The sequence below is a fragment of the Dermochelys coriacea genome, chromosome 16, assembly GCF_009764565.3.
Source record: "Dermochelys coriacea isolate rDerCor1 chromosome 16, rDerCor1.pri.v4, whole genome shotgun sequence".
Taxonomy (NCBI): Eukaryota; Metazoa; Chordata; order Testudines; family Dermochelyidae; genus Dermochelys; species Dermochelys coriacea.
Genome location: NC_050083.1, coordinates 2,194,688 through 2,218,706, shown reverse-complemented (window position 1 = coordinate 2,218,706; position 24,019 = coordinate 2,194,688). Strand labels below are relative to the sequence as shown.

The following is a 24,019-nucleotide window of genomic DNA, read 5'->3' as shown; positions in this document are numbered from 1 at the left end:
GCCTCCTTTTGAAAACCTCCGGTGAAGGAGCTTCCACAACCTCCCGAGGCAGTCTGTGCTGTTGTCCTACTGTTCTGACAGTTAGGATATTTTTCCAGAGATTTCATCTAAATCTGCTGTGCAGTGTAGTTTGATCCCATTGTCTCTTGTCCTGCCCTCTGTGGCAAGAAAGAACAACTTTTCTCCATCATTTTTATGGCAGCCTTTCAAGTATTTGAAGACCGCTTTTATGTCTCCCCTTAATCTCCTCTTCTCCAAACTAAACCTACCCAGCTCCTTCAGCCTTTGCTTGTATGGCTTGTGTTCCATCCCTCTGATCATCTTTGTGGCTCGCACCTGGATTCTCTCCAGTTTCCCTACATCCTTTCTATCCATTGGTGACCAAAATTGGGCACAGTGGTCCAGGGGAGGCCTAACCATCGCCAAGTAGAGCGATACTATCACCTCCCATGACTTACATGCTATGCCTCTGTTAACACAACATACAATTTCATGGTTTTTTGCAACGGCATGGCATTGCTGACTGCTGTTGAGGTGTGATCCAGCACAGCTCCCAGATCCTGCTCAGCAGCACTGCTGCCAAGCCAGTTCTCTGCCATTCTGCATTAAGATGAAAAAATAATGGAAACAATAAAGCAAATGGGAAAAGAAGTCAAAGACCCAAGCAATATAAACAGAGCACTGGGAAGAGATTACTACCAAATAATTACAATTGAAGAACTATTACCTGACTTGGCAAAAGCAAAAATCTTGTCAGTACTGAAGACAAAGATGGATATTGGCAAGTGCTATTGGATAAAAAAAGCAGCTGTTGCTCCACATTCTGGACATTAGCAGGTAGCTACAGAGGCTGAGAATCCTATTTGGGATCAAACCTGTGATGGAAGACTATCAAAACCACCCAGAAGATGTGCAAACAGGACTTGCAGGGATCAGCCTCATAGCTTATGACACTCTGGTGTACAGATGCGGAGGCATCATTGTGTAAGCAATGGCAGATCACGATCACAACTTCATCAGTCTGCTACAAACAGGCAGAACATCTGAAACTGAAAAGAAGATGAAATTGTGACTGGTTGCCGTCCTATACATGGGATGTCTAGTTGGCAGCCGGTGTCAAGTGGAGTGCCCCAGGGGTCGGTCCTGGGGCCCGTTTTGTTCAATATCTTCATAAATGATCTGGAGGATGGTGTGGATTGCACTCTCAGCAAATTTGCGGATGATACTAAACTGGGAGGAGTGGTAGATACGCTGGAGGGGAGGGATAGGATACAGAAGGACCTAGACAAATTGGAAGATTGGGCCAAAAGAAATCTAATGAGGTTCAATAAGGATAAGTGCAGGGTCCTGCACTTAGGATGGAAGAATCCAATGCACCGCTACAGACTAGGGACCGAATGGCTCGGCAGCAGTTCTGCGGAAAAGGACCTAGGGGTGACAGTGGACGAGAAGCTGGATATGAGTCAGCAGTGTGCCCTTGTTGCCAAGAAGGCCAATGGCATTTTGGGATGTATAAGTAGGGGCATAGCGAGCAGATCGAGGGACGTGATCGTTCCCCTCTATTTGACACTGGTGAGGCCTCATCTGGAGTACTGTGTCCAGTTTTGGGCCCCACACTACAAGAAGGATGTGGATAAATTGGAAAGAGTACAGCGAAGGGCAACAAAAATGATTAGGGGTCTAGAGCACATGACTTATGAGGAGAGGCTGAGGGAGCTGGGATTGTTTAGTCTGCAGAAGAGAAGAATGAGGGGGGATTTGATAGCTGCTTTCAACTACCTGAAAGGGGGTTTCAAAGAGGATGGCTCTAGACTGTTCTCAATGGTAGCAGATGACAGAACGAGGAGTAATGGTCTCAAGTTGCAATGGGGGAGGTTTAGATTGGATATTAGGAAAAACTTTTTCACTAAGAGGGTGGTGAAACACTGGAATGCGTTACCTAGGGAGGTGGTAGAATCTCCTTCCTTAGAGGTTTTTAAGGTCAGGCTTGACAAAGCCCTGGCTAGGATGATTTAACTGGGACTTGGTCCTGCTTTGAGCAGGGGGTTGGACTAGATGACCTTCTGGGGTCCCTTCCAACCCTGATATTCTATGATTCTATGATTCTATGACTCATGCTGACCTTCATGTGCTACGACCTGACCCTGAAAAAATAAAAGCAATGCAGCAGTTGCCCATACTTTGCATTATTAAATCAAGTCAGAGACTACTCGGATTTGTAAATGAAATTTCTTCCAAGCCTCTCAGCTGTGTGTGAATGCCTGAGGCAACTCCTGGACAAAGATGTAGCATGGACATGGTTACTTCAAAGTACCGAGGAGCTGGGGGCGACTATCCCATTGAAATATTGCGGTTTGAATGACGAGGCAACTGATACAATGTGATGCCAATGTGATGGGGTTTGGGAAATCACTCCTACAAAAGGGACAGCTTATAGCTTTCTCATCAAAGTCACTGTCACCAACAGAACAAAGATACACCCACATTGAAAAGGAATGTCTTCCAATAGTGTTTGCATGTGACAAGTTCGGCCAGGCCAGGATGGGAAACCATTTGAGTAGATAGTGCTCATAAACCACTAGAGAGCATTTTTTAAAAGCTACCGCTGATAACTCCTAAGCATCTTCAGTGCATGATACTGAAACAGCAGTGCTACATCCTATCTTTATGCTACAAGGAAGTACACAGCTGACTTCTTATCCAGAGCAGCCTTGTTGCATGAAAATACAACAACTGAACAAGAATATCAGATCCTCAACATGCTAGAAACACAGAAAATAGAAAGATACAGAAATCATCACCCAAGCCAGATATGTGCTGATTTCACGGGAGGGGCTTAAATAAATCTGAAAACAAATGATCTGAGACAAAGCTTCACAAGTGCTAATATCTGCCATTCTGTCAGGACAGCCTGGCATCCAAGGAGAAGCCCCACCTGCCTCTCAGGGATATTGGAACTATCAAGATGAACTCAGCTACTATGTAGCATCAGATATAAAGGCAGTCAAATCAAAATATCCAGATCATTGAGAACAGAATCTCACTCAAGAATAGCCATTTTGCAATAGAAACGTGTCCGGGAAGCCTGTGATACCAAACGTATATGGGCCAAACATAACCATGGGTATCCAAGGACTGGTGAGCAGTTGTGATCCATGTGTGGAAATGCAGGCTGCAGCAAAAAGAAACTGAAAATACACACCCTCCTCAACAGACCTTGGAAAGTAGGAACAGACTTTTTCACCACAAGCCACATAGACTACTCCATTCTAGTAAATGACTATTCAGACGTCTGAGAAATAGATGAACTACCAGACACTACTGCAGCAAACATCACAGACAAAGCAAGGAAGCATACCAGCAGGCATGGTATCCCAAGCTGTATAGGTTCAGAAAATGGACCCCAGTTGACTTCTAGTGAGTTAGTGCAATTTACCTGGGGATGGGAATTCAGTCATATCACATCATCAGCCTACCATTGTGAATCAAATGGCAATGCCAAATCAGCAGTTAGAATTGCTAAGATTCTCTTAAAGAAAGTTGAAAAAGCAAAGACAATGCCTGGCCATGCTTGAATGGAGAAACACTCCTCTAGAAGACACGAATAGCAGCCCAGTAGAGCGCTGGATGCCAGGATGCACAGGTTGCCTCTGGGTTTGGGAAGGTTATTCTTTCACACCTGAGAATTGTGCCAATAGCCCCAGCAGAACTGTGAGCAGCAGTGGTGGAAGGAAAAAGAAGAGAGGAACACAAAGGCCAACACCTACCATGACTGATGAGCTGAAGACCTCCCAGAATTATAATGAGGAGACCCAGTCAGGATAAAATTATTTCCTCAGAACAAATCATGCACTCGGAAACAAGCTCCATGTGTTGAACAGATCAATCCTGGTTTATATAATGGCATATATTACACTGGAAACACAATTATATACACCCACTATGAACACAAGACAAAAATAATGATGTGGAGGATGGTGACATATATCCTCCGCTGAGACTAGATCAGCAGGACCCAGAAGGAACCCAGGCTGATGAGTGAGTGATAGGTCTTGGAACAGACTGTCAGAACTACCCCACCAGGAGAAAGAAGTGCAAGGTTATGTCATCATAAGAAAGACTCGCACATGCTCCAACATAGAATCATAGTACTGGAAGGGACCTCGAGAGGTCATCTAGTCTAGTCCCCTACACTCAGGTTAGGACTAAGTATTATCTAGAGCATCCCTAACAGGTGTTTGTCTAACCTGCTCTTAAAAATCTCCAGTGACGAAGATTCCACAACCTCCCTGTGCAATATATTCTAGGGCTTAACTACCTTGACAGGAAGTTTTTCTTAATGTCCAACTTAACTTCAAATTGTCTGCAGAGAACATGCAAGACTATATTATACAAAGATGTGAAATAACAACCCACCCAGTTCCAGAGGAAAATACCTTAGTTTCCAAGAAAGTTAAGATTTATTTAATTTAAAAAAAGAGTTAGTGTTAAGTTGTGTTAAATGTTATATGCAAATACACACACACACACACACACACACACACACACACACTCTTAATGGGGATATAATAGAAATTTAAGTATGGAAGCCAGTTATGGTATTCATTTTTAATTTTGCTTTCTCCAATCAATGCAATAAAAAGGATAGCTAATTAGCTTCCTGGCAGGAGGCGCTACAATGTGATGATGTACAGGGGCAGGTCTCGGAACTTGGAGAATTCACTTTCGGGAAGTGCTTGATGAGGGAGGATAGTAAATATGGAGGAAGGAATGCAGCTGGAATATTACAGGGTCTTGACTTTCTCTTTGTGCTGGCATGCAGAACGGGCTGTATGTGGCACAAAGGATAATGCCCAGTGACTACTGTCTCTCTTTATGAGACATTTGGAGGATATTTTCTTGGAAAGGGGAGGTTTGTCACGATTCCATAACCAATGAACTGCTGCTCCCACCATTCCCTGCCCCGTACACCTGGGGCCTGGATCAAAGGAGCAGCATCATGGGCGTGCGCAGCACATTTAATTAGGGCATGGGCCCAGGGAGCCCCGCCCTAGCCCTGCCCCCATCCCCTCCATCCAACTTCCCAACCCCTGACTGCCCCTCTCAGAATCCCCAACCCACCCTGCTCCTTGTCCCCTGACTGCCCCCTCCTGGGACCCTGCCCCTAACTGCCCCCCAGTATCCCACTCCCTATCTAAGCCTCCCTGCTCCTTGTCCCCTTACTGCCCCCTCCTGGGTGATTGGCTGGGCGGGCCCAGGCAGGCGGGGGGCTAAGGGGGGGTCATGGTAGCAGCGTGGGGTTCGCTGTGTGACACAATTACAACAACTTTGTGCCGCTGATGGGGAAGTTTGTACAAGCAACAAATACACCCTGCGCAGGCAGGCAGGGGGACCCTGTCACCAGGGGTGGCAGGTTTGTAGAAATTTTGGTGGTGCCCAGAATCCGCCCGCACCCAAACTCCGCCCCAACAAACTCCGTCCCCCACCTGCCCAAGCTCTGGAAGGGAGTTGGGTGGGGGAGGTCTGGAGTGCAGGTCCTAGGCTGGGACAGGGGATTGGGGTGCAGGGTGGAGACTCTGGGTGGGAGTTTGGGGATGGGAGGGGATGCAGAGGTGAAGGGTGTGGGGTGAGGGCTGTGGCTGCAGATGAAGGGTTTGGGTGTGGGAGGGGTTCAGGATGACAGCAGGGGTGTAGGGGGTGAGGGCTCTGTCTGAGGCTGAGAATGAGGGGTTTGGGGTGTGGGAAGGGCTCAGGACAAGAGTAGGAGTGTTGGGGTGAGGGCTTTGTCTGGGCCGGGGGTTTGTGGTGTTGGAGGGGGCTCAGGGCTGGGGGGATGAGGGCTCTGGCTGGGACTGGGGATAAGGTGTTTGGGCTGTGGGAGGGACTCAGGGCTGGGGCAGAGGGTTGGGGTGCAGGGGGATGAGGGCTCTGGCTGGGACTGGGGATAAGGTGTTTGGGGTGTGGGAGGGGCTCAGGGCTGGGGCAGAGGGTTGGGGTGTGGGGGGATGAGGGCTCTGACTGGGGCTGGAGATGTGGGGTTTCTGGTATTGGAGGGAGCTCAGGGCTGGGGCAGAGGGTTGGGGTGCAGGGGGATGAGGGCTCTGGCTGGGGTGTGGGCTCTGGGGTGGGGCAGGGCTGGGGATGAGTTTGGGGTGCAGGCAGGCTGCTCCGGGACAGGGGCCAGAGAGGAGGACTCCCCCCAGCCCTTTCCCTGCCGGCAGCAGCAAGCTCTGGGGGAGGAGCCCCCCTTTCCAGCCCCCCATCAGCACACTCCCCCCCTCCACTGTCACTGCACGTGCTCCTAGGGCCCCTCTCAGGCCCAGAAATCTCCCTCCCCTACCTCAGGATGGGTGTCGGGGGGAGCTGCATGTGCCTCCTCCCCTGCTGTTTCCCCTGCCTGTAGCCTCACTGGGGGCGAGGGATGGGGCTGCCCCTTTCCCAGCGTGGGGCAGGAGCGGTGACTGCGGGCAGAGGGGGCCCTTTACTGGTGGAGGGTCCCGCCGGAAAAGGGAAGGGTCTGAGGTGGAAGGGCAGGCTCAGAGCCAGTCTGCCCTGGCAGTCGAGAGGGGAGGTACTGTTGTAGTAGCCAAGAAAGGTACTAAAAAACTTCAACAGGACTTGATTTTTTAAAGTGGAAACCTCTTTTCCAAGCTGCTGCTGCACCCTCAGTAGCTCTCACTCAGCCTCTACAACTCCTCCCCTCTCCTTCCTGTTTCCTCTCCTTTCGGACTCCAACAGCCCGTGCTCCCAGTTCTAATAATTACAAGCAACATTTAAACACCACATTCCCTCCTCTCTTAAGAAACTCTCCCAATTACAATAAACGTTGTTCTAACCACAGGAACAAATAGGAAACAAGGCACTATATTGTTGACAGAAATATTACACTAAAAACACTATAGATACTACATAACATAGTCTCTAGTCCAGACAAGTGGTCGTCTGGGTCTGACAGGCCATCTCTCAAGCCCCGGTTCCAGTGCAATGTCTTGTTGTGTTGATACTACGGTGAAGTCATCCAATGCAGACTGGGTGTTGGCATAATCTCCTCTTGCTGCATAGGCAGGTGCAAGATAAGAAGCATTCCATACCCGCCCATCAGAAAGTCGATAGATGTCAGGTCCCTTCTTCTCAATGATTTTAAGAGGAGCTATGAATTTACGGTCCCCTTTGCGTAAAATTCCAGGTTTTCATATTCTAACAAAGGAACCACACTCAAACTTTGGTTCTTTAGCACCCCGCCACTTGTCTGTGAAAGCCTTATACTTTGCTTGGTTCTGTTCAACTGTTTTTCTCACAGGTTTCAGAGTAGCAGCCGTGTTAGTCTGTATTCACAAAAAGAAAAGGAGTACTTGTGGCACCTTAGAGACTAACAAATTTATTAGAGCATAAGCTTTCGTGAGCTACAGCTCACTTCATCGGATGAAGTGAGCTGTAGCTCACGAAAGCTTATGCTCAGATAAATTTGTTAGTCTCTAAGGTGCCACAAGTACTCCTTTTCTGTTTTTCTCACATCATCCTCGGTTGAGGCCTCAGGTCGTGCCTTTAACAATCCAGCAATGTTCAGTTTAGTATTCATCTGTTTCCCATGCAGTAACTCTGCGGGTGATCTTTGCGTTGTGGCATGTCGTGTAGCCCGGTATGCTTGCAAGAAATCAGTAGTGAAGATTATCCAGAATCGCCCTTCCAGTTTAGCCATTTGCAAACTCTCTTTCAAACTTCTGTTAAACCATTCGATTTTCCCATTGGCTTGAGAGTAGTATAGGGATGATCTTCTGTGTAAAATGTTCCTCTCTGCCAGAAAAGTTTCAAACTCCAGGGAAGTAAATTGACTACCATTATCTGAAACCAGTTCTTTGGGGTTACCTTCCCTCCTAAAAACTGAAGAGAGGAACTTAATTACTGTAGCAGAAGAGATTTGCGATGTAAACGCTACCTCAGGCCATTTACTGAAATAGTCTATTAAGGTGATTGTGACGGGGTTAGACTCACCACTGCAGCGCCTCCTGCTGTTCACTCTGGGAATTAGCTCAGTTCATGTGGAGTGCCCTCTGCCGGTGGTGTCCCGTCCGTCTCTCACCCTAGATTGGTGTCTTGACCCACGTTGCTCCCAGCTTGCAGCGTCCTCTTCAGGACACTTCCCTCCGGCAGTGCCCACTGCTCTGGTCTCACCCCCTTCTGGGGGTTTGGTGTTATCAGCAGTCCTTCTCTTCGCCCCAGCCACAATGGCCAACCACACCCCAAAGTCTAACCCCTTTTGGCAGGAGTCTGGTGCAGTCTGTGATGGCCACTCCCAATGGCCAGGTGGAAGTGCCCCTCCCCCCAGTTATGAATTGCACAAACTGGGTTTTGGAAAACAAAACACGTTTATTAACTACAAAGGACAGATTTTAAGTGATTATAAGGGTGAGCAAATAGATCAAGGCAGATTACTGATCAGAGCAAATAAAACAAACATGCAAACTAAGCTCAATACACTAAAGAAACCCAGCTATCTTCGAGACACCACTGACTTCCTGAGGAAACTACAGTCCATTGGTGATCTTCCTAAAAACACCATCCTAGCCACTATGGATGTAGAAGCCTCTACACCAACATTCCACACAAAGATGGACTACAAGCCGTCAGGAACAGTATCCCCGATAATGTCACGGCAAACCTGGTGGCTGAACTTTGTGACTTTGTCCTCACCCATAACTATTTCACATTTGGGGACAATGTATACCTTCAAATCAGCGGCACTGCGATGGATACCCGCATGGCCCCACAGTATGCCAACATTTTTATGGCTGACTTAGAACAACGCTTCCTCAGCTCTCGTCCCCTAATGCCCCTACTCTACTTGCGCTACATTGATGACATCTTCATCATCTGGACCCATGGAAAAGAAGCCCTTGAGGAATTCCACCATGATTTCAACAATTTCCATCCCACCATCAACCTCAGCCTGGACCAGTCCACACAAGAGATCCACTTCCTGGACACTACGGTGCTAATATGCGATGGTCACATAAACACCACCCTATATCGGAAACCTACTGACCGCTATTCCTACCTACATGCCTCTAGCTTTCATCCAGATCATACCACACGATCCATTGTCTACAGCCAAGCTCTACGATATAACCGCATTTGCTCCAACCCCTCAGACAGAGACAAACACCTACAAGATCTCTATCATGCATTCCTACAACTACAATACCCACCTGCTGAAGTGAAGAAACAGATTGACAGAGCCAGAAGAGTCCCCAGAAGTCACCTACTACAGGACAGGCCCAACAAAGAAAATAACAGAACGCCACTAGCCATCACCTTCAGCCCCCAACTAAAACCTCTCCAACGCATCATCAAGGATCTACAACCTATCCTGAAGGACCACCCATCACTCTCACAGATCTTGGGAGACAGGCCAGTCCTTGCTTACAGACAGCCCCCCAATCTGAAGCAAATACTCACCAGCAACCACACACCACATAACAGAACCACTAACCCAGAAACCTATCCTTGCAACAAAGCCCGTTGCCAACTCTGTCCACATATCTATTCAGGGGATACCATCATAGGGCCTAATCACATCAGCCACACTATCAGAGGCTCCTTCACCTGCGCATCTACCAATGTGATATATGCCATCATGTGCCAGCAATGCCCCTCTGCCATGTACATTGGCCAAACTGGACAGTCTCTACGTAAAAGAATGAATGGAGACAAATCAGACGTCAAGAATTAGAACATTCAAAAACCAGTTGGAGAACACTTCAATCTCTCTGGTCACTCGATTACATACCTAAGAGTGGCTATACTTCAACAAAAAAACTTCAAAAACAGACTCCAACGAGAGACTGCTGAATTGGAATTAATTTGCAAACTGGATACAATTAACTTCGGCTTGAATAGAGACTGGGAATGGATGAGTCATTACACAAAGTAAAACTATTTCCCCATGTTATTTCTCCCCCCCACCCCACCCCCCACTGTTCCTCTGATATTCTTGTTAACTGTTGGAATTAGCCTACCTTGCTTGTCACCATGAAAGGTTTTCCTCCTTCCCCCCCCTGCTGCTGGTGATGGCTTATCTTAAGTGATCACTCTCCTTACAGTGTGTATTATAAACCCATTGTTTCATGTTCTCTATGTGTGTATATAAATCTCTCCTCTGTTTTTTCCACCAAATGCATCCGATGAAGTGAGCTGTAGCTCACGAAAGCTTATGCTCTAATAAATTTGTTCGTCTCTAAGGTGCCACAAGTACTGCTTTTCTTTTTGCGAATACAGACTAACACGGCTGCTACTCTGAAACCTGGTTACAAGTAGTAATTTCTCACCCTAAATGTTGTTTTAGGTATTTCTTTCACAGGCCAGACACCTTTTCTGGCCTGGACTTAGCTCTTCTCCCCTATCCTCCGCCCCAGTCCTTGTTTCTTAGATCTTCTCAGCAGTCATCCTGGGCAGGGATTCAGTGAAGGAGGAGCCCTGATTAAGTCACTTCCCTGCCTTAAAGAGGATTTACATATGGTGGGTATCCTTTGTTTCCCAGTTTGGGCTCCACCCCTTTTTGTGGAAAAATTCTAGCAGGTCAAGATGGGGTCCAGTACCAGGTGACATGATCACATGACCCTGAAGTGTCAAAGCAGTATTCCAGGAAGCTTCTCAGGAAATTGGGAGATTAGCATCTTCAAAGTCCTATTGTCCTTCCTAATGTCAAATCCAGGCTGATTGCCTACTTTGTGGTGGATGTTCCCCAGGTGCAAACACTTGATTGATACAGAGTCAATATTCCTAACTGCAGATACATGCATAGAAATAGTATAATCATAATCAGGTCATAAAACATATCTTAGTTATGCCATATTCACATCACAACAATATCTCTGTGAAGAATATGGAACATAGTGTCACACTGGCATCATCTCCTTTTGCACTGTTATTGTTTTGTCATCTCTTTCCTGGTTGCGGGTGTGAATATGGGGGCACCAGAAGAGGGAAATCATTCCATTTCTTCACAGTCACCATGCATTTTCAGAAGAGCTTCATGAAATTCTTCCTCTAATCTATCTGTTTGTCTGCCTGTCCTTTGGGTATTTATATCATACCAAAGTGATGCTGGTTGAGCACACTTGTTTACTAAGGGGAATGCTGTCAAGTAGTATAGGCTCACAATGTCATCTTTTTCGTTGTCTTTATTTTTTAATTTATTTTTTGTAACTAAACCAAAATAACAGAGGCCAGAGCCTTGGGCAGTGTGAACAGAGCTAGGGTGAGTTACACCAGCTGGGAATCTAGCCTAGCGGTTGGAGAAACTAATCAGAATGTTTTCAGTAAATAAATAAAAGTTTTGAGTGAAGACAGGTCTAAACCTTCTTCCCTCGCAGTTCTGTTTAATCCTCTGCCTGCAACCTAAACACAACTGCATCCCAAGACATGGAAAATGCAATGGAGGAGATGCAGAACATGAAACTGACCTGACCAATCTAGTTCACTGTCCAGATTGAGTGAAATCCCCTAAAAGTAAATGATGGAACGTAGAGGAGACAAGTAAAATCTTTTTGGTCTTAAATCAACTCACATGTTAGCAACAGAAGGTAGGATTTTGTTTTAAATATAGAGTTTATTTTAATCTTGATATTGTCCCTTTAACATACCACAGAAAAATATACTGTCCCTTTTTTCCCCCTGTTTTTGGTATTAGCTTTTTAATGAGCTTTCCTGCATGAGGGAAATGATTATTAACAGACTGGTAATTAACAGAGTTCCTAGAATGAAATGCTGGTCGGTTTAGAGCTCAAGTTAGATCAATGAATAAATAAACAAATCACCAAAGTTCTGGCTGGGAATAGCTGCATGGAGCCCAGCCGGAGTTTGGGGCGGACCGGACATGGAAGGGGGAGATGTGAGATCTCAGATTTGTATCAAAGGTGATTCCCATTTTTAGATCAGCATAAATTAAGGTCTCAATCCTGCAACCAAACCCATGTGAAAAGTGTCTGGCTCCCATGTGGATCCCCAGTGGGACACTAAACTCTGCTTAGTCCTACTCCTTTGTATCTGACTGTGTCGCTTTTTAATAGTACTTGGTGTTGAGCTGTTCCTTGGCGGGGAAACACAGTGATGGTCTAGCAGAACCCGGGGGCTCAGCAGTAGGAGAGTTTAGTGGGTGACGTTTCAGACTGGAGCAGCTCAATGTTTATGGAGTGAAGATGAAATTAATGCCAGATCCTGCACCTGCTGATGTGGATATATTTCAGTGCAAAAATAATCTAATCTAATCTAATTTAACCTAATCTATCATATTTCTAAGGCACCTGTCACTGAGGTTTCTCATATTTGTGTATAAAGTACACTCGTGAATGACGCCTGTGTGTAAACTATGGTGCTGTAGAAATAATAGTAAAGATGGTGATGATGTCTCTGCTTCGGCCCTGCATTGACTTGCACCTCTCTCTGTATCAGCTGTAGGGGATGTGTGTGCTAGAAACACTACAGCACGTTGCGTAGACATCACTTTCCATCACTGTAGGAAATCCTCCTTTCTGAGAGGCAGTAGCTAGGTCAACAGAAGAATTCTCCCATTGACCTAGCACTGCCACACTGCAGCTTTCGTCAATCTACTTCCATTGCAGAGGGAGTGGGGGTAAAATAATCTAACTTTATAGAAAAAAGAAAAGGAGTACTTGTGGCACCTTAGAGAAGCTGGTGCATGCATCCGATGAAGTGAGCTGTAGCTCATGAAAGCTTATGCTCAAATAAATGTGTTAGTTTCTAAGGTGCCACAAGTCCTCCTGTTCTTTTTGCGGATACAGACTAATACGGCTGCTACTCTGAAACCTAACTTTATAGAGCAGACCAGCCCTTATACGCACAAGTCGTTGTGTCACACCCAACTCCTGGGCCCGTCTTAGCTCTGCTCCCTCTCAAGGGGACAGCTCTCTGGCAGATTCCCCACTCCAGCACCGCCTGGGCAGCATCATGGAGCCTGGCACACCTGAAAGACACGCTGGATGGAGGGAATGTGGTTCAACAGAATGACTAGGTAGAGCAGCCACTCACCATGTGTCTCCCTCGGAGCCCACAGTGGAGGAGGGAAAGGGTAAGGACAGTGCTGATGGGTGTCTTCTAGCAAGTAGATGCACTGTCCCAGCAGGAGCTCCTGCAGATGGCATGTCCCCTAGCGCACCCAAGGGTGCAGGCTCTATAACACCCCCAACGAGGGTGCAGCATGTAAGCCCATCCATGGCCAACCAGCTCCTCTGGCCAGTGCAGCTGGGGAAGCCAGAAGGGCCCTGGCACTAAGTCCCTCCTGCCCTTTGTGGAGATGATCACCACTGATCCCAGGCACCCTGAGTGCAAGGATACCCTTTGTGCCTGGCTCCCACCACTGTCTCCTGCCATGCACACCCCCCAGCCCTGAGTCCTGATCAGTCCCAAGCATATGTCAGGTGAAAAGCAGCCTAACCACTGGGGCAGGACCAGGGCAAGGACCACAGGGACATTCCAACAGAACCAGGAACCTGTAATGACTGTGGCTACACAGACCACGCTGATGCAGGGCAGGGTTGTCTAAGGTGTCCTCAGGCTAAAGAGAAACGGAGGCTGAAAGGCCCAGCACCTCTCCTATAGAAAAGCACATGTAGTGAGAGCCCCACTGGACACAATGGCTGGGGAAAGGCCTGGTCTAAAGCAGAGCACACTCACACTCACTCAAGATATGCACGTTCTGGAGTCTACCATGAGAAAGGGCATTGCCAGGCAGACAGAGCCCTGCCAGCCAAGCACAGACTCGGCTGGGATCTAGCGTGCAAGTGGGCATAACACGTGGGCTTCTTCTGCTTGGGAAGGTTGCCAGTAGTACTGAGCAATGGGGGCAGGGAGCAATGGCTCTGCACGGATCCCACATTCAGGAGGGGATGCGATCATGCACAAGCTGCTGCTTCTCTGAGCCCAGACCTGTGTCCTTCAGGCCCTGCGTACTCTGGCAAGCTGGACTGAAATCCCCTCGCAGGTCACTGTGGGGTGGGATGCTCTGCAGTGGCCACGGAAAATTGTGCAGGCAGTTCTGTGCCACTGTCAAAGTGGAGGTCTGGAGCAGATTAAACCTGAAGCTGAGTCCTGTGCTCAGGGCAGGCACTGTGGGGCTGGTATTCAGTTCCACTGATTGGATGTGATGCCCATCCACAGTAATCAACGGGCAGCAGATTTTTGTATTGACAATACACAACTGCATCACTGAACTGGGGCACTTGGGAGCTGGGTTGGCGAGGGAGGTAGCTAGAGCCGGTGGGATAAGCACATTCACTGGGTGTTTCTGGTGCAATGCATGGTGCTGAAATAGTGAATGGTGTCACTGTTTGACTTACTCTGGGCCCCACTGACCATAGCTCCCAGTTTTCTTTTGTAAATGATTCTGGATCCCATTCTGCAATAAGAGGATGAGCAGGGTCTGACAGCCTGCCAGTTTCCAGCTGCACAAGGGCGCACTTGGGGCTCTGCTAACGTTGTTAGAGCTCAGCTTGGCTGTGGAGCCCAAGGCCACGTTTGGCCAGAACAAAGAGCGTGCAAATCCAGAGAGCAGGTCTCACCACAGCCCACTGCTGAGTCTAACTAGCCACAGAGGTGAACAGCCTGTGTTGCAATATGTACATACAAACTGAAAGCCATTGCAGAGACACACTCTGGTTAGGCACCATTCCAACGAGATACACTAATGCAAACCAGGGCAATACAATAGACACGTGACAGTATATACAATAACAGTACAATAGACATGTGACGCACAACCTGCTTGTACGCTCAACCCTGGGATAACCACACAGAAGTGCCCCAGGGATGGCAAGCTGGCACAGTTGGCTCCTATACTTCCCTCCCTGCTGCCCCTGTGCAGAGGTCACCAGGGCCATGTCCGAGCGGAGTGGGGTGTAGGTTGAATATGCTGCACTCCTCAGCTGGCCGATGCCTTTCCCCTGCCCCCCCACCCAACTGTTCTAAAATGTGCAGAGAATCTGGAAGCTGTAACTGGCTCCCAAACATCCCCCATGCCCACCGTTGCACTATGGAAAACTTCCCTACATGTTGGTGCTTTGCCCGTGCAAGATGGTGCAGATAAGCCAGGACTTGTCTCACAGTAAGCATGAACTCTGCTTAGTACAACTGAGATTTGCTGGATCAGCCACTTGCATCAGAGGGAAAGGGCAGATGCCGAAGAACAAGCATGTACAGTGGGGAAAGGAAATGCAAATTCCACAGAGGGCCCACAAGCAAGGGCACTGTGAGGCAGATAGAACCCAGCAGCAGCAGGCACTCCAGCTCCACAAGGGCACAGACCCTGAAGGGATCTGCCCAGAGAGCTGCAACAGCGTATGGTATGGGCATGGGCATGGGTCCCCTTGGCTCTTCGGAACCGTCCCTGGCTATGGAGTGATGATGTGTGTATGTGTGAGGCATGGGGTCAGACTGCAGGAAGAGGCCTAAGAACCAGCAGCAGCCTAGTGGGGTATTTTGAGCCAGGCACGGACTCTGCACACGCCTGCCTGGAAAATGTGAGCTGGGCTGAGATGCCTGGTTCGTGACTCTGGGTCTAGCTTGGTTCTGAATAGTCCCTGCTTTGGAGCCTCCTGCATCTGTTTTCCAGAGCCCCAGTTTCCCAGAGCACCTGTGCTCAGAGCCCAAGTGCTCCCTTTGAATCTGTGATTTTAGATCAGGTCTCTGTGGGAAACATGCAGCTGAGCCCCTGCTGGAATGAGACCTTGACAACCTGGCCAGGAAGGGAAACTTTTACCTGGAATGATAACTAATGACCAGAAGGGTTCCAAGCATTGCTTGTGTTCCCACTCTATTGATGGTGATGAGTCACGCTCAGGGGCAAGACTGGACTAGGTACCCCCTTCCACCGTGTATGGGCTACGTGGATCATGGCACAGAAGTGGGAAGGACTGCAGGTATGACATGCAGGGGGAAATATAAGTGGAGCTGACCTGGCCAAGATCTCTAACATATTCTCTCCCCACTGGAGCAACCAGAGAAATAATTGTGCCTCTTAGGCTCCAAATTCATTCCCAGCTCTTACTCTGGGAGGTCCCCGCCTAGTCTCACATCACCTTTGCTTCTATTGCTCATACCAATCCTGGCAGCATGCTGGGCCCAGCCCAGTACAAGCCCAGAGCCCCAGGGAGCTTCTAGGCTAATCTGAGCTCTGCAGTGAGGGTGAGAATACCAACCTAGGGGTGGCAGCACAGAGATATCAGCGGGATACAGTCACGTATTAGGGCTGTGCCTGTTTTAAGGCACACTGAAGCTGTTGGCAAATGAGCTCACTCTTTACAGTCATAGATTTTAAGGCCAGAAGGGACCATCTTGATCATCTAGTTCAGTGTTTCTCAAATGCGCACCAGAGGCTTTTCTTGTGGCCACAGCTGCCTGGGCTGTGATGAGGGGGAGAGGGGGTCTTCAGTAGTGGTTGGGCCCTGCCCCCCTCTGGAGAGACAAAAGCTGGAGGAGCAGGCAGCCAGTGAGTTCCTCACCTTCCTGGGGTTGTTGGGGTCGGGGTTTAGCCCACGGGTGGTGGGTGGCAGGCTCCAGCCATGGGGCTTCAGCCTCCCTGGCCTCGTGGTGGTGGACTCTGGCCCCAGTCTCTCACTCCCCATCACCCTGGCCCTCGCTGCCTCCCCCAGTGCCTCTGTACCCACCTGTGGTGTTTAGATGTTGCTTGTAATTATTAGAATTGGGAGCACTGGCTGTTGGGAGTCTGAAAGGACAGAAAACAGGAAGGAGGGGGAGGAGTTGAGAGTCTGGGAGAAAGCTACAGAGGGTGCAGCAGCAGCTTGGTTAAGAGGTTTCCACTTTGAAAATAAAGTCCTGTTGAAGCTTTTTAATACCTTGCCTGGTTGATACAACACCACCTCCCCATCCAGGGCTTAATTTGTCTCCAGGCTTGCCGGGACTGAGTAAGTCTGCTGTGAAAAGTGATATTTGTATGTTTGTTAATATCACTTTTCACAACAGATGCACTGTCTAGCAAGTCTGAAAAAAAAGTAATTAAAAAAGCAAAAGAAACAACAAGAAAAAAGACAAGAATGTGCAAAACACCTTATTTGTGCTTCTATTCTGTTTAGGTCCAGTAAAGAATAGAGACCACTGTCCATTATTTTTAACATTGAGTCTGCAAAAAAAATCCTGCATAAATAAATTACAATGATTTGGGCATGTATTTGTGCATATTTATTTGTTTTTCCTAAAGTTAATTACGTATTTTAGGAAAAATTGTGAGAGCAACCCCCAACAAGAGTTGGTAGCCACACTCTTGAGGCCACCAAAAATTTTGTTGTGAGAACTCCTGATCTAGTCTGACCTCCTGCTCAGTGCAGGCCACAGAACCTCACCCACCCACTCCTGTGATGGACCCTAACCTCTGGCTCAGTTACTGAAGTCCTCAGTCATGATTTAAAGACTTCAAGTGACAGAGAATTCACCATTGTTTAAACGTGCCAGTGACCCATGCCCCATGCTGCAGAGGAAGGTTAATGCGTGCCTTCCCCTCCCCCCGCCTCCGGGTCTCTACCAATCTGGTCTGGGGGGAAATTCCTTCCTGATCCCAAATATGGTGATCAGTTAGACACTGAGCATGTGGGCAAGACTCACCAGCCAGACACCTGGGAAATAATTCTCTGTAGTAACTCAGAGCCCTCCCCCTGTAGTGTCCCATCTCTGGGTGTTAGAGATATTTGCTAATAGTAGGTTTCAGAGTAACAGCCGTGTTAGTCTGTATCCGCAAAAAGAACAGGAGTACTTGTGGCACCTTAGAGACTAACAAATTTATTTGGGCATAAGCTTTCGTGGCTACAGCCCACTTCATCGGATGCATAGAATGGAACATATAGTAAGAAGATATATATATACATAGAGAGAAAGTAGAAGTTGCCATACAAAGTGTAAGAGGCTAATTAATTAAGATGAGCTATTATCAGCAGGAGAAAAAAACTTTTGTAGTGATAATCAAGATGGCCCACCTGCTGATAACAGCTCATCTTAATTAATTAGCCTCTTACAGTTTGTATGGCAACTTCCACTTTCTCTCTATGTACATATATATATCTTCTTACTGTATGTTCCATTCTATGCATCCGATGAAGTGGGCTGTAGCCCATGAAAGCTTATGCTCTAATAAATTTGTTAGTCTCTAAGGTGCCACAAGTACTCCTGTTCCTTTTGCTAATAATAGTCACAGATTGGCCATATGCCATTGAGGGCAACTCATCATATAACTTATCAAGCTCAGTCTTGAAGCCAGTTAGGTTTTTTGCCCCCACTGCTCCCCTTGGAAAGCTGTTCCAGAACTTCACTGATCTGATGGTTAGAACCCTTCATCTAATTTCAAGGCTAAGCTTGTTCATGGCCTTGTAGCAACACAGCCATTTTAGGAAGGGTTTGAATAAGGAGAATGCAGTGGTGTGGTGAACTGGAATTGGCAGGAGGTCCATGCACTTGGACAATGTGGGATGTCCCTGTGGGTAGGCCTGGGTGTCAGGGAAGCTCTGAAGCCAAGTGTCTCTTGAACTTCCTGCAGATGGGATTTATCTTTCTGGGGAGATTAGCAACTGGCAGGGGAGTCCAGGCTGGGAGCCCCACCCCCAGGACTCCCTCCCTAGTTTGGTGTTGGGCCTTTCTCAGGAAGGAGCTGAAAACTGAGCTGAGAACTAGTGTCCCATTTTGAATTGATTTTGGGCTCCTCACAAATGAGGCCTAGGATGAAATGAAGCTGACTCAGCTTACTCAGGCCCTAGCACAGAATGTGAACCCATCCTTTGCACTCCAAGCACCAGCTCCATGAGCCTTTGGTCTCGCTTTCATAGTAGCTCAATGGCAAAACCTTCACATTTTCCACCAGTACCACATGGTGTGCATTTACCCAATCACTGGGATTATGTGCTAAAGGCATAGAGAAGCAGAGGCAAAAATGTAAGCCTGGAAACATAGCTGCCTTGAACTTCTATACTTAAACCCTCTTCCTTCCCGCAACCCTAAAGAGTAGTCAACTGTGTTTTTTAAAAAAGGTAACTCTGTTTTGATCTCCAGTCTGGTGCATTATCATAGTCATACAAACTCCCAACAAAGCATCTATTTAAAATGTGCTGAATTTTGATTACAGACCTTCCCCTCTCTCTCACACGCTTTCTTTCTCATTCATTACTTACTGTGTTAAGCTCCCTGAAATTCAAATAAAATCCCCCACCCCCCCATGTGTTGTTTGATTCAACCCTGATGTCTAAGCTTGACGAATGAAGGGGAATCTAACAGAAAGACAAAGCTGTGGGCTATGTTGACTTCCCATCACCCCCGAGGACTGGGGAGTCTGATCCATCTGTTTGGAGTCAGTAGTACAAACAAAAGCAAGAGACAATGGCAGGAAACACTTGAAAGTTCAGATTCTTTCTTTGGTTTCTCTTGGAACAGCAGAATCTACGTAATGTGGCCAGCGGACAATAACATGCAGCCAGGGAGGCACAAAAATGCCAGAAGAATGTGCTTACGACACGAAACAAAGACATTTTGGAACAAAAATAGAAAAGGGGGGGGGAACCTTTGGAGTTCCTAGATTCCTTGGATTTAGTTTCTGTAGAGCAGAGGGCTGCAAATCAATGTAGCCGTGTGAAACTTCTGCTAATAATTCTGATAAAGGAAAATCTTTTATTGGCACCTGATTGTGTTTTTCCTTAAAGCGGTGCAACATAGTCTAGAAAACAACCTTCCTATCCTGCAGTTGTGATTGCATTGTATTCTCTTCCATCGCCGTCTCTACAGCAAGATGCAAAACATTCCCATGATATTGTGAGTTTCTCCTGACTTTCTTACCCATCCAGATGCAGGAGATGTGACATAGCTTATCATGTATTGAGCCTGGAAACCAGACTTGGGCCAGTTTCATATCTGTAGCCTGCAAGGTTCTATGTCCACGGTCATATCCTGCTTGCCTTATTCACACAGGTCATGCCACTGTAGGATGAGCAGAGGCTGCAGGATCGGACACCACTGAACAGCTGAGCTTACCGCCTTGATTTGGCTGTAGAGCTACAAAGCACCGGATGGCGAGATATACAGTGGTATAAGATATATGGTATCTGAGGAGGTTCAATAAGAACAGTGCAGAGTCCTGCACTTCGGATGGAAGAATCCCATGCACCACTACAGGCTGAGGATCGACTGGCTAAACTAAGCGGCAGTTCTGCAGAAAAGGACCTAGGGATTACAGTGGATGAGAAGCTGGATATGAGTCAACAGTGTGCCCTTGTTGCCAAGAAGGCTAATGGCATATCGGGAGAGGAAGATAGCTCAGATGTTTGAGCATTGGCCTGCTAAACCCAGTGTTGTGACTTCAATCCTTGAGGGGACCATTTAGGGATCTGAGGCAAAAATTGGGCATTGGTCCTGCTTTGAGCAAGGGGTTGAACTCAATGATCTCCTGAGGTCCCTTCCAACCCTGATATTCCATGATTCTATGATTAGGAGAAGCATTGCCAGCAGATAAAGGGAAGTGATTATTCTCCTCTGTTTGGCATGGGTGAGGCCACATCTGGAGTGTTGCGTCCAGTTTTGGGCCCCCTACTACAGAAAGGGTGTGGACAAACTGGAGAGAGTCCAGTGGAGGACAACAAAAATTATTAAGCAGCTGGGCCACATGACTTACGAGGCGAGGCTGAGGGAACTGGGATTATTTAGTCTACAAAAGAGAAGAGTGAGGAGGGATTTGATAGCAGCCTTCAACTACCTGAAGAGGGGTTCCAAAGAGGATGGAGCTAGGCTGTTCTCAGTGGTGGCAGATGAGAGAACGAGGAGTAATGGTCTCAAGTTGCAGTGGGGAGGTCTAGGTTGGGTATTAGGAAAAACTATTTCACTAGGAGGGTGATGAGCATTGGAATGGGTCACCTAGGGAGCTGGTGGAATCTCCATCCTTAGAGGTGTTAAGGCCCAGCTTGACAAAGCCCTGGATGGGATGATTTAGTTGGGGTTGGTCTGCTTTGAGCAGGGGGTCTCTTGACCTCTGAGGTCTCTTCCAACCTTAATCTTCTATGATTCTATATGGTGCCAGGGAATTGATGAGCCCAATCCATTTCCAATTACAGTTAACCAAGTAACTCGGTGGGAGTTGCAGGAAAAGCAGCTAGAAGGAGAGTGCAGGAGGGTGGAAAGTAAAATAGGCCAGCCAGTACTTCCACTGGCAACTCTTCTGGGTGCTCAGCATAGAAAAGACAGCAGTGGAGACACCCTGGTCAATGCGTAAATAACTCCACAGCTGAGTTTGGCCTGAAGTATTTGGCCTTCTAGAACATTTGGGCTTTTAAAAATTATTTTTCTGACTGACTTATCCCAGTGTACCCTCTTCAACTGTGCCTCTCAGAGAGGAGCTAGTGAGGGCAGAGCAAAGGTTATGGCTGATAACTAGAAGCCAGGATAAGGAAACTGAAGTGTTATAGACAGAGGCATGAAGCGGTCTGTGAAAGATGTGCCCCAGGCCGTAAAGGGAGCCCAGGGTTGGATTAGAGCTGATCATATGATCAGCACACTACGCCAGTGGTTTTCCAATCTGTGATCCCTGGACCCCTTGGGGTCCACAGACTATGTCTAAGATTTCCAAAGGTATTTGCACCTCCATTTGAAAGGTTTTAGTTTGAAACCCATGGCACTGGCCCACAGCTATACACCACATTAGATTTCTGGCTGGCACTGGATCCTGACTATGGCAGCGTCCATGCCAGGCGGTTCAGATATGCTCACACTCCAGACATGTGTCCTCACTCCATAAGGGACAGCAGTGCATTCTACATGGTCTGTAAGATGTAAAGTAGGCTAGTCATTGGATTTGGGCATGTTTCTTAGCCCTGGTCTACACTACAGGGTTAGGTCGAATTTAGCTGCGTTAGGTCAATTTTATAATGAATGTGTCTACACAGCAACTCCTTTCCGTCAACTTAAAGGGCTCTTAAAATCGACTTCTGTACTCCTCCCCGACGACGGACGTAGTGCTAAAATCGACCTTGCTGGGTCAAATTTGGGGTAGTATGGTTGCAAATCAACATTATTGGTCTCCAGGAGCTATCCCAGAGTGCTCCAATGTGACTGCTCTGGACAGCACGTTCAACTCCGATGCACTAGCCAGGTACACAGGAAAAGCCCCGGGAACTTTTGAATTTCATTTCCTGTTTGGTCAGCATAGCAAGCTCAGCAGCACAGGGTAACCATGCAGTCCCCCCAGAATTGCAAACGAGCGCCAGCATGGACCGAAAGGGAGACACTGGAGCTGATTGCTGTATGGGGAGAAGAATCTGTGCAGGCTGAATGCCGATCAAAAAGAAGAAAATGCTAATATATGTTGCCAAAAATCACACAGAGCATGGTGGAGAGAGGTTACAAAAGGGACCCACAGCAGTGCCGCATGAAAGTCAAGGAGCTCAGGCAAGCCTTCCAAAAGACAAAGGAAGCAAACAGTCACTCCGGGTCAGAGCCCATACATGCCACTTCTATGATCAGCTGCATGGCATTCTAGGGGGGGACCCTACCACTACCCCACCACTGTCCATGGACACTTGCAAGTGGGGAGTCTCACACAACAGGGAGGTTTTTGTGCATGAGGAAGAGGAAGAGGAGGAGGAGCAGAATGCGCAGCAGGCAAGCGGTTAATCCGTTCTCCCCAGCAACCAGGATATTTTGATCACTCTGGAGCCAATACCCTCCCAAGGCTGGATCGCCGACCCTAAAGGCAGAGAAGGTACCTCTGATGAGTGCACATTTGTAACTACAGTACAGGGTTTAAAAGAAATAGTGTTTAATGTTTGATTTGCCCTGAAGACTTGGGATGCATTCACGGCCAGTACAGCTACTGGAAAAGTCTGTTAACGTGTCTGGGGATGGAGCGGGAATCCTCCAGGGTCATCTCCATGAAGCTCTCCTGGAGGTACTCTGAAAGCCTTTGCAGAAGGTTTCTGGGGAGGGCTGCCTTATTTTGTCCTCCATGGTAGGACACTTTACCATGCCAAGCCAGTAGCAAATAGTCTGGAATCATTGCAGCACAAAGCGTGGCAGCGAATGGTCCTGGATTTTGGTTGCATTCAAGCAACATTCGGTCTTCATCTTTCTGTGTTAGCCTCAGGAGAGTGATATCATCCACAGTCACCTGATTGAAATAGGGGAATTTTTGTAAGGGAACAGTAAAAGGACCCTGTTTGTGCTGGGCTGTTTGCACTTGGCTAAAAGGGATCATCCCATAGCCACACTGCGGAGGGAGAAGTGAAGGGATCATCCCAAATAGCCACGTGGAGGGGTGGGGGGGGAGGCGTGTGCTGTACATCCACCCCAAAACCGCAGGCCCTCCTTTTAAATGACAAACCCAACCAGCATTGCTTGCTATGGGAAAGGAGGATGCTGCAGTCTGAAAACATTCCCACATGTTATGAAGGTGTTAGAAGCCAAACCCGTTTACCCTTAGGCCTACCATGGCTGCCCAGAAACCGAATTCTGTTGTCCAGCCGTGTGTGATGTGTCACCATACTGGCAACGCTCAATATAAAAGGCAAAATGTGACCTTGTACCTAAAGCACATGTGCTGTCTGCTGTGAATTGCTTGATTCACTGTGAAAGAGTCTCCCTTTTGTTCTCAGAAACGTATCATCTTAAATTTTACTTTCCCTTTTTATCCCCCGGGAGGTGCAAATGTTTCTATGCTCCCCCTATCATCTCTGTCCCTGAGGTTATCACAGATTAGAAGGCAAAAAAAACATACTCGCGATGACATGTTTTCAGAGCTCATGCAGTCCTCCCGCACTGATAGGGCACAGCTGAATGCATGCTGGCATTCAGTGGCAGCGTCCAGGAAAGCATTAAGTGAGCGTGATGAGAAGAGGCAGGATGCAATTCTGAGGCTAATGGGGGAGCAAACGGACATGCTCAGAGGTCTGGTGGAGCTGCGGGAAAGCCAACAAGAGCACAGACGGCCACTGCATCCACTGTACAACCGCCTGCCCTCCTCCCCAAGTTC

At 47.7% G+C, this 24,019-nt stretch overlaps 1 long non-coding RNA gene across 1 annotated transcript; it reads left to right on the top strand.

Annotated features, from left to right (window-relative positions):
- Positions 1–1,811: 1,811 nt before the first annotated feature.
- Positions 1,812–22,512, top strand: LOC122456882. The gene is made up of 4 exons (XR_006276040.1): positions 1,812–1,824; positions 6,919–6,924; positions 20,824–20,828; positions 22,376–22,512. It is a non-coding gene; the product is annotated as an uncharacterized LOC122456882 (long non-coding RNA).
- The last annotated feature ends 1,507 nt before the right edge of the window (positions 22,513–24,019 follow it).